Source organism: Canis lupus, chromosome 22 (assembly GCF_003254725.2).
Source record: "Canis lupus dingo isolate Sandy chromosome 22, ASM325472v2, whole genome shotgun sequence".
NCBI classification, from domain to species: Eukaryota; Metazoa; Chordata; class Mammalia; order Carnivora; family Canidae; genus Canis; species Canis lupus.
The window spans coordinates 52,632,077-52,643,112 of record NC_064264.1 but is presented as its reverse complement, the minus strand read 5'-3'; the positions used below and the strand labels follow the sequence as shown (position 1 = coordinate 52,643,112).

General features: G+C 38.6%; 1 long non-coding RNA gene across 1 annotated transcript; it reads left to right on the top strand.

Moving 5' to 3' along the window:
* Positions 1-9,277: 9,277 nt before the first annotated feature.
* On the top strand, positions 9,278-10,573 carry LOC118351983 (uncharacterized). Its single transcript, XR_004808324.2, has 2 exons — positions 9,278-9,574; positions 9,678-10,573. It is a non-coding gene; the product is annotated as an uncharacterized LOC118351983 (long non-coding RNA).
* Positions 10,574-11,036: the final 463 nt, after the last annotated feature.

The following is an 11,036-nucleotide window of genomic DNA, read 5'->3' as shown; positions in this document are numbered from 1 at the left end:
GGAGAAGCAGAGAAAAATAATTTGTTCCTATTTAACCCAGTTTGCAAAGCTTATCCAACCATAGACTCCTTTGTTTACACATATTTCTCAGAGACAATAGTCTGTGAGATACAAATTTTAGAAAAATTTGCATTAAGGTCTTTGTGCCTGTTGGATTAGTGTGCTGTTTGTCTCTGCTAACATTTTGTAATTTAACTTGAACTTCCTAGAAATATACCTTAACCCAAGAAAACATTCCCTGGAGGGATCTTATGCAACTGACAGTCCCTTGGGGGAGCAGTGAATGGCAGAGCCTTTCCAGCCCCAGAAAATGTCATCAGGAAATGCAGCCAGCCTCACACAGATCCCTGCAGCCCTTCCATGCCTGGTCCCATGGTGAACACCTATCAGGGAGTCAGGAGTCATGGTGGCAGAGCCTTTTTTTTAAATCACATTTTTCCACATAAAAGCATATGGATATAAAATCCCTGAGGAGAAAATTGAAACGATACGGTTTATCACACAGTTTTCTTTCTGCAGCGTTTATTGAAAAAGGCATTATCACATGGAATCCTTTTGAATTGCATTTTGATTTTGTAATTTTATTTATTCATGGTTTTCTGATGTTAAAGTGTTGTGCGAGCTTAAAATTCTATTTCAGATCCACCTAATTGTGTTTGAAAAGATCTGTGAAAACAGTCCCTACCGTGTGAATTATCTGTGTTGTCTGGACTCTGGGTAACAGCCTGCACAGTTTCCTGCAGGACTCAGCCCCACAGGCAGGTTTTTTCTTACCACCACATCCTCTCCACAACTTGCTCAAACTGAGCCACATAAAGCCTGATGGGCACAACCCCCAGGAGGACTTGTTCCCCTTCACTTATGCTCAGCTACCTATTTGGAAATGATACTGCTTCTGATGTTTTCTTTATAATCAATGCTGGGTGAAGAAAGGCCTATGCTAGCCTGTTCTATTTCTCCTCTTCCTGTTTATTGTCTATGGGCCTAACCCAACAGTTACTCCATCTATTACTGCATCTACTCCTGCAGCTTCAGTGGTAGACAAGCTAGAGCATAAATAGAGGTGACTTTCCTTTAAAGCAGCCTCATTTGAAGCACCAGTGGGAAAGGAGAGTGACAGTGGCTTTCTATTTGCTTCTTTCTAAGTCACCTAACACCCATTCATTCATCAAAAAGAAATATCAAGATCCCACTTGGTGTATGATGAGGGCATATGACAAATCACAACCCATGGTTACTTCTCACACAGACTTTTCAATGTAGTTGGGTACATAGCCTTATCACAAATGAAATGTTAATAATGACACAGTTGCAAAACCATAATGAAAGCAATGTCTCAGGATGATATTTTATTAAACACAATTAAAAATGCATTTTTTAAAAAGAAGCATTATTTAGCTCCTACTATGTGCCAAGCAATAAGCTTGGGGCTTATTGAATGAGGTGTCAAGGTGCTCACTTAGAGTCTAGGGAAAGAGTGAAAAAAATTAACCAGCACCTACAAGACAGTGGGACAGGATGTGAGGGCAACCTGGCTATGACATATGTCATTCTATTGATCACCAGGGTTGATTCAGCTGTTCTGGCCAGCTAAGCAGGTGTCCCCTTCCTCCCTCACCACTCCATGTACATTCTTCTCAAGGCTGCATGGTCAGTCAAAGAGGACATTTCCTGATAGAAGATGACCATTCTTTGGTCAAGAGTATATGAGTAGCTGTGCTCCCTTGCTAGAACCTTCAAACAAGCTCTCAATGTCCATTTGTAGGAGAATGTAGAGCAGTCAAGCTTCCAAGACTCCAGACATACCCAAATGATGTGCTGTATGTAGCAATCTGCCTTTCTTAAAAACAAAAACAAACAAACAAAAAACAGTGGGACAAATCCTCTGAAAGAAGTACTTCAAGAGTGCTATAGGAAAATAGGAATTCTAGCCAAGGAGAGTCTAGAAAATAAGAAAGACACCGTGCGGTGAGTTTTGAAGACAAGAGGAATTTGGCCAGGGGGTTAAAAGAGAGAAAAGCATTTAAGGCAGAGGGGGCAGGTGGGGAAAAGGCTCAGATATGAGGGAGAAAATACTGAGCCCAGTGAACTGAGTTCATTGGCCATAGACAGAGCCATCTGCTACACACTAGGTATCAGGTAACAATGACAAGACAATCCAGTAGTCCAGCTACAGAGGGTCTGAAATCTGGACTTTGTCCCTAAGGTAGTGGAGATCATGGTAGCATTTCAAACAAAGAAATTATACCATTTAATCTGAGTATGACAAATATTACTGCAGCAGCAATACAGGAGGAATTCAAGAAAGACGTAGCATGAAAACAGAAGTAGTGAGGAATGTATGGTAACCTCCAAACTTGTGGCTTCAGTGAATGAAGCAGTGATGGCTCCATTCACTGGAGGAGAATATGTTTGAGGAGAAATGAGTTTTGTGATTGAGTCTAGACTGAATGAATTCAGATTTCCCATGGGATATTCAAGTAGAAGTGTTCAGTAGGGCATCAAGGTTATAGAAATAGGCTGAAGATAAATTTGAGTATTTTCTGGATGTAGGTGGCAAATGGAAGCCATGAGAACATGAGTTTGTCAAATGGTGCCAGATCATCCAAAGGAGATCATGAAGAAGAAGGGAGCAGAAAGATGCAGGAGCAGTTCTAGGCAACTCTGACATCAACTAGGTGGATAGAAGACAGGAAATGCAAAAGTACAAAAGACAGCTGAAGAAACAAGTTTAAAAAAAAAAAAAAGACGTTAGGGAAGCAGCCCCCTCACATTGCTAGCCTATGTGAAAGGGGGATTCCTCACACATCTGCCAGGACCTTCAAAACCTTCAAAGGACTACATATATCTTTTGCTCTGATTGCTCTGATTTTCTTTTCTTTTTTCTTTTTTCTTTTTTTTTTTTTTCTTTTTTTTTTTTTTTTGCTAGCTTGGTAGTAAATAAACGTGAAAGCAATCTGATTCATCATCTTATCTACCTGCAATGGGGAAATATTTCTGTGGTCTCTCTGGCCCATTTAGCTACCACTTTTATTTTACAGATAAGGAAAAGGAGGTTCCAAAAAAAAAAAAGGAAAAGGAGGTTCAGAGGTTGATACCTGGCTACATGTACAGGTAACAAGAATTAGCCCAACCCTAAACTCTCACCTACCTTCAAATCCAATCAATCATTGTTCACTGGTTCTGATGACATTTCTCCATTTGCTCTTTCTTTGTCCTTTCAAATTCTTTCTTCCAAATGAATCCAAGTTAAAACTGGAGACTCTTTACAAAATTTGACCTTGCTGACCACAGCAAAGAAAATGGGAATAAATGGGAATCTCATTGCACATTCTAAAAAATAGTTTATAAAAAACAGAAATCATTAAAGAGGTTTAGTCGTTTTCACTGTGTGAATGCTCAGTGCTTCTGTCCTGTTTCCCCTTCTGCTATTTGGGAAAAAAAAATGAATGAATGAATGAATGAATGAAAACTTTGACAAATTTCAGTCAGGAAATAACTGCCTTAAGAATACCATTGATCACAGTTTAATGTGAAAGGAACCTGAAGGGAAAATAAAAATCAATCTAGGTGAACATATATAAATGGTCTGCAAATAATATGCTAATAGAATTTTCATTACTATGTAACATATCCAGAAATTAGTCCCAGGAAAACCCTAAAACACAACTGGTCTAAGGTTTAATATTTTATAAGTCAAAACCATGGTAATCTCAAGCAAAATGTACTGAGAATGGGATGCTGCATAAGACCAGTTTGGAATAGGAAGCCTATTTTTGCTTAATCCAGAAGAATAACTTTTTTTAAAGGTTTCAGAATGTATCTCCAGTGATTTAAATTACTATGCTGCAATGAGGAAAGAAATTAGGTCAAAACTCATTATCAAGTGGCATTTCCACAAGCAGCAAGGGAATACACTGTTTCCTATCAGACATTACATCCAGAGTCTGGGTAGATTTCTTTCCTGAACCAGAGCCTAAAAAACTACTTCATTTCCTCACCTTTTCCCAGTATTTTTAAGTATCCGAGTTCCAACAGTGACTGCAAATAGTAGACAAACTATTCCAATTCCCTGGGCTATCCAACTTTTTTGAAAAGCAACTTGTAAATTGAACTTGCTTCAGTTTCTTCCTGTCAACCAATAATGGTCAACCATCCCCGTTCTTATGGACAGAGAAAAACTATCACAGTCAAAAATCATTTACTTTTTCTTTTTGATTCAGAATAAATCATTTTGGGCACAACTTTGCTTCCATTGCTCCCTCTCTGGAGGATCGTTATTATGGAGTTTCGTACCCTGGGCTTGAATTATCAGCTTTGGTTTTTGCTTTAGGGCCATAACTGTAAGTTACTGAGAGCATTAATTGTGTTGTTCTTTGTTCCACTGGCATCATTCTTCCGAGAACTCTAAGCTATACTGTTCAGTGTTTTAGTTCTTGAATCCTCACAGCCCTGGAAAATAGAAATTCTATAATGGCTAATCTACTTTTTAAAAATATGTGCAGCATTCTACCCAATGACATAAGATGCTTCCCTATTTATAACTTTATAATAAGCAAATGAGAATCATCGTCTATTCCTGATTAGAATAACAGACTCAGTTACCCATTTTCCTACTCAAATATCTTTAATCAAATTAGGGTTCTTCAGGACAGCATTTGGTGACTACGCATTGCATGATCAAATCCCTCTGGAAAATGGAGAACAGACAAACTCATTGCCAGAGATCTCAAGGAAAATAATTAGAATGAAGTGGTAGGAGGGAAATGAGATGGTAAGTGATAGAATTAAGGAGAAAGAGAAGCAAGAGAATGCAGTAGGCTTTTTTTCCAGGGGAAGAAAAAAAATGGGGATCATTTGCAGGGATACTGTGCTCAAGGGAATTTTTATTTTTTACTTTTTATTTTGAAATAATCATGGACTCACAAGAATTTATAACACAGTGTATGGGAAGGTCCCATATATATTTTCCCCAATTTCCCCCAATAGTGACATCTTGTATAACTATGTACAATGGTCAGTATAAGGAAATGGTCCTTAAGCCTTTACCAGAACAGATATTTTATATAATTTATTGGATGGGTGGGTGGATGGATGGATGGATGGATGGATAGAGGAGATGTGAGTGGATAATATATCTTAGATGAATTGAGAAAAAGTAGTTCCTACAAGAACTCCATTATTACCAACAGCAACAAAGTGAAGAAATAATCTATGTAAAATGACCCCATATTATTTATGACACTGTATTTGCTACATATCTCCTACTCTATCTTAACCTATAAACCCTCTTACCAATTAAGCCACCAACTGATAACTTGGTGAGAATATTATGATTTGTTACAACTTTTTACGTAAAGACATTTACTTCTTTCTATCTTTATATGACATTCCTAATGGCATCTCATCAAAATATTCCTTTTAGTGGACCCCAACAGTACAGCCAAATCACTTAAGAATGTGATATTCAAGATTAAAATTTTCAAAATGAATTATATGTTCTATAACTTCAAGAGTAAAAACAAGGTATATTTCCTTATTTACTGCTATTTTAGGATGACCTCTAAAAATCCACTTTGAAATGACTACTACAGAATCACATGGTCATTCATTTCTTCAACCATTACTTGAGTGCATACTCTGTGCCAGGCACCATGATAGATGACTCCTGTTTTCAAATACTTCATAATCTACTAAGGAGACAGACCCACAAACAATGAAAATGTGATGCGTGGGACTATAGGGAGGTGTGCAAGCACAGTGGAGACATAATAGAAGGACACCTCAATCTGCTTCAGGATGTTAGGAAGAGATTAATAGGAAGAAGTCATGCTCGAAGTAATATTTGAAGGATGAGTTGTTTGCCATTCTCATTAGAAGGGCAAGAGAGTGCTTGAGAGAATAGTATGTGCAAATGTGCAAAAATGCAGAAATATGAGAGATCCTCATGTGTTCAGAGACAGCAGGAACTCAGGAGGAGAGAAAAGCTCAAGTGGCAGAAGAGGAAAATAGGTACATGGGGGAAAAGTGACAATGAGAGTCTTGTTTTCCTTGCAAAGAAATTTGGACTTGATTCCACAGACAGAATTGTGAGAAGAGGTGCACCGTTACTATATCTGCTTGTGATGAGCTGCTGCAAGTCCTAGCTCAGGCTCCTGACTCGAGAAAACTGCATCCGATCATCAGAGTCTACAGAATATCCAGTTTTTCTCTATAGAGATGTCAGCTGGCCATTACTTCAATAGCCATGGTGTCAGTGTGGTTGTCTTAACTACAAAGGTTAGTTGAAGACCCAAACGATCTAAGGTAAAATCCATCCCAATACTATTCTAATATTGTCACACTACAAAGGGTATGAAAACTTGTTTTTGTTTGAACAAATATTATGTGCTAAATAAGCTAAGTTTCTGAAATTGGGATATACAGTTGCATATAAGTATGGCATACCTTCCTGGTATGGCAATTTTGCTCAAAATTGTGTGGCAAAAATAAACATGCAGATATTTCTCAAAATCAACATGATATTTTAAGATTAAAAACCTGCAATTCAAACTCTTCCTCCAAACACCCATCCCAACCCCTGCTCCCAGGGGACAAAGTCATTCCTTGATACAGTTATGAGTTATGGGCAACAATGTGAAAGTCTGAAAATCCAGTGCTCCGTAAGTTATGTATGGGAAAGGATATTGCTCTTAAGAAAAAACATATTCAGGGCAGGGGGCAGTGCTTGTACATATTTTATTCTTTGCAGTGATTCAGCGTTAGTCTGTATATAAGTTAATACCAAACATTTAAAAACAGGAATAGTAGCATGTTGGATTTTTCTCCTCAACTGTTTAGCCTCTTTCAACAGCCCTGCCTATTTCTCAAGGTTATTTTAAGGATTAAATGAGGAAATGAAAGCACTTTGTAAACTGTAAAGTGCTACTCTGATGTAATGTTTCATTAACAAATTAATTTACAAATGGCTAGGACAAGGTGCCTTCTGAATGATGGTTTTGTTCCCATATGAACTAGAAAGAAAAAAAAAAAAAAAGCTCTGGTGTGGTCTACCAAGCAAAATGAAGGGCTGCGGCATTCTCTGATGTCATGGCACAGATGTGCAGAATTCTGATTGTCTACATCAGACAGTAGCAATCAGGCAGCGTGTGGAAACCCATCTGGTTCTCATATTGTCTGAACGAGGTGGTGAAGTGGAGGATTTTTTCTTAGCTGAATTTGAACAAATCCTCCTGAGCTTTTACCAAATGATTAAAGACAGTGCAAACTGTCCTCAACCTGGTCCCCATTCTTTGATGTACTCTGTCAGCAAACCCTAGGCTATCACATAAGACAAAAGCTGAAGTGGTGGATGTCAGAACAGTAATTCCAGAGTTCCTGAGTGTTTTTACTGAATTGTCACTGGTTCATTCAACTCAGAAGTTATACGTGAGACATTGGAGGTGAACCAAACATAAACCAGACCTACCCAATTTTTAATGTTCTCAGCTGTGTATTTGTGGGAAATATATTTCTTGGAGGCTTGCCATGTCTTTGTTGAGTGCTGTGCCTGGGGTTTCTGCTTCATAGTTGGGGGCGGGGGTGCTGCTGGTGACAGAAATGCTGAAGCCAAACACAGAAGCCTAGCTAAAGAAAACAAACTTTCTCTCAAGAAGACGCACAATTAGCTCCATGTGTTAAAAGAAGGAAGTTATTAAATTTTTTAGTCTGGCATCCATGTCAGATGCAAAATATTTCACCTTAACCCTTTCTAAGTCCACAATTTGTTCTTATTAACAGATTATTCTGCAGGAGTAAAAAAGATGGGACACTGATGGCAAATGAAGAGATACGATGACATTTTAAAGGATTAATCCTGGTTCTTGGATGTTTACTGATTTCCACCAGGGTTATCCAAACCAAATCCAGAGATGTAAAAATAAATTCTTACACAGACCCTGAAATCTACCTGACCACTAATACATATGTCAGAACTTAGTCTACATGATAAAAGGGGGTTTTTCTTCTTTACTAAAAGGTGAGCCTGGCCAGTAGCTGAGGGAGCTAACATGGCCTTTATAAACATGAAATATGGTTAGGAAAATCTAATGACATTGAAAATGTTTCTCATTTAAGTAAATGAGGTGTCCTACATGAAGACTGATCTTATGAAACCCAATTGTTGAAATACCATATCCTCCAAGTTACCAAAACTTCAGACTGAGGTCAACTACCTGAGGACTCATCCAAATCAGGTAGAGATCCCCTTATCTTGGAATTCTATATACTTGCCAGATGTTCTAGAATTTAGTTTCCCACAATAGTTTATCTTGACATTATATTGGATGTACCAATTCCTACATTGGACATCTTTCTTACTTTTTTTTTAAGATTTTATTTACTTCTTTCACAGAGAGAGAGAGAGAGTAAATGAGTGTACAAGCAGGGGGAGCAGCAGGCAGAGAAAGAGGTAGAAGCAGGCTCCCCAGTGAACAGGGAGCCCTACGCAGAGCTCTATCCCAGGAACCTGAGATCATGACCTGAGCCGAAAGCAGACATTTAACCAACTGAGCCACTAAGGCACCCCTGGAGATCTTTCTTAAATCATCTATCTGATTTGTCCTGGTTTTTATGTGCATAAATGATCCTGATCAAGATGAATACTTGTGATTATACTATGGCTGCCTTAAAACTCTGCCCTTGCACTCACTATGCACAATCAGTATAACATCTATATTAAACTGAGCTTTGCACAAGGCTGACAAGGGAAAGAGATTAAACTTCTCAAGGAATAGATGTTGATGTTTATGTTTGGTCTAAACAAAATAGCCGCCTGAGAGGACACTTCCATTTCTCAACAGAACTAGGTCTATCACAAAGACTCGCTTGATCAGGTTTTATCAGTACTATTCTTGGGAATAAGAATAGCTAACGTGGGCAGCCCCGGTGGCACAGCGGTTTAGTGTGCCTGCAGCCCAGGGTGTGATCCTGGAGACCCGGGATCGAGTCCCACGTCGGGTTTCCTGTGTGGAGCCTGCTTCTCCCTCTGCCTGTGTCTCTGCCTCTCTCTGAATAAATAAGTCTTAAAAAAAAAAAAAAAAAAGAATAGCTAATGCCTTAGAAGATACTCTATCTTACAAAGCACTGTACATGTATATTTACTGCTGGAAAATCTTGTAAAGTGGGCATTTTTAAAATCTTCATTTCCCAGAGAAGAAAACTGGGTGCATATGAGGTGATGTGACTTGCCCAAGAACATACAAATCAGTAAGTGACAAAAGAGAGATTGACACTCAGATTTTTGTTCTAATCTCACAGGCTTTTCCACCACACCCATCTTTCTCTTTTTATATAAAGAGAAAGGTTCTACAAGTTGTGGAGTAAAGAAATTACAGGAATGGCCTTTTAAACTCAGACTTCGATGAAGAGCTTCAGTTGCATGAAGTGTTTCCTTGCTGTGAGGCAACTGATGACCCTGGTCTTTCTCATCAGTCAGATCACTTCTAGTTTGGCTATTTTCCACTGACAAGATCATCCTATCCTTTCTTATCACTCTCAAGAGACTCTAGCAGAAGAGCAGCAGGAGGAGAAAGAGGTAAGTGTTGTGGTTTCTGGTCCATAGATTTTGACCCCATCATTCACTTTGCTTCCCACACATTTAATCCCAGAGTCACTTAATATCATATTTTCTTCCTTAGGAAAGAACACTTGTTGATTAAATTTGCTCACATGATCATAAATGTAAAAGAGGAAGTCAAAATTGAACAATTAAGCTGCCTGCTTATCAGGAAGTCAACATCTTTCGACTAAAGAGCACTGACCAACATGACTCATACAGTGAGAATCCTTTTGGCCTCCCATTTCATAAAGAGAGGTGAAGAAACCAGATGCTGCCTGACATTCTATGGGCTTATCTCTAAGAACAGAGATAAGCAAGGAATATAAAGAGAGTGAGAATCCACTCCCAAATTCTTCACCCAGCTCTTCCCCCCATGAGATTGTCTGCAAGTTGGGAACTTCCCAGAGGTCTTCAACCAGAATTAGCAGGGAAAAAAAGAATGAAGTCTTGCCATATTGGATGCCTTCAAAACCAAGATCTTCTGAGACCTGCAATGGGCAAGAAAGGTCAAGTAAATGTCCCTCATGCAACCTGGGGTGTTTCTATGGCCCATTAGAGCTTCTAATGACCCTCATCCTCTTTACATCCAGGATCTATGACTCCAAGTCCTCATGAAGAGATTTTCAGTATCAGAAACAAATCAACAAGTGACTTCTTAAATAATATTAAACTTGGTCTTTACACCTGGCTTAAAGTAGACTGTCAGCATATGGCCACCCACAGATTATGTGCCAAATCATGCACTCATTACCGAGAAAAATGAGAATGAACTTACGAACATCTCACACACCTCAAAACAGATGCTTTCGAAAAACATGTCAGTCATGGTTCTAAAGAGATGCTGACCACTGGGCAGCATTTTGGAAATTGTTGAGTCTATTATTCCATGGTCAATTGTTTTGTTTCTATTTAATCCAATATTATTTCTTTGGTGTATATTATCCATTAAATCTATTCATATACTTCACCTGAGAATTTTGGCGGGCTGCTGAACAAAGTGTCCATTTGATGCTTAACAACCCTCTTATCTCAGATTTGGTAATTTGGTTTTAAACATCTGCACTATTTCAACACTCACTTTATATCTGCCCATAAACCGTAATGAGAAAAAAGCCTTGGCTTCGAAATTATCAACTGCACTAAGCCTGGAACACGGTACCTGCTCAATAAATAATACTGTTGAGTAGAAGTAAAATGAACTTCCAGGGCAAGATTTAGATCTTAGTAATTATAGAGAGGAGGCATAGACAAGCCTACCAACTACCTCAAGTGGGATTTCGAACCCTTTACTTTACTCAGCAGACGAGAGTTGCCCAACACAGACTCAGATGTGACAGATATTTCTGTCAGAATGCTCGTCAGACAAACAATACTCTCCTTCACCTCAAAATTTCACATTTCAATTCTCGACTTAGTAAGTCAGGTCTTTCTGGGAAGT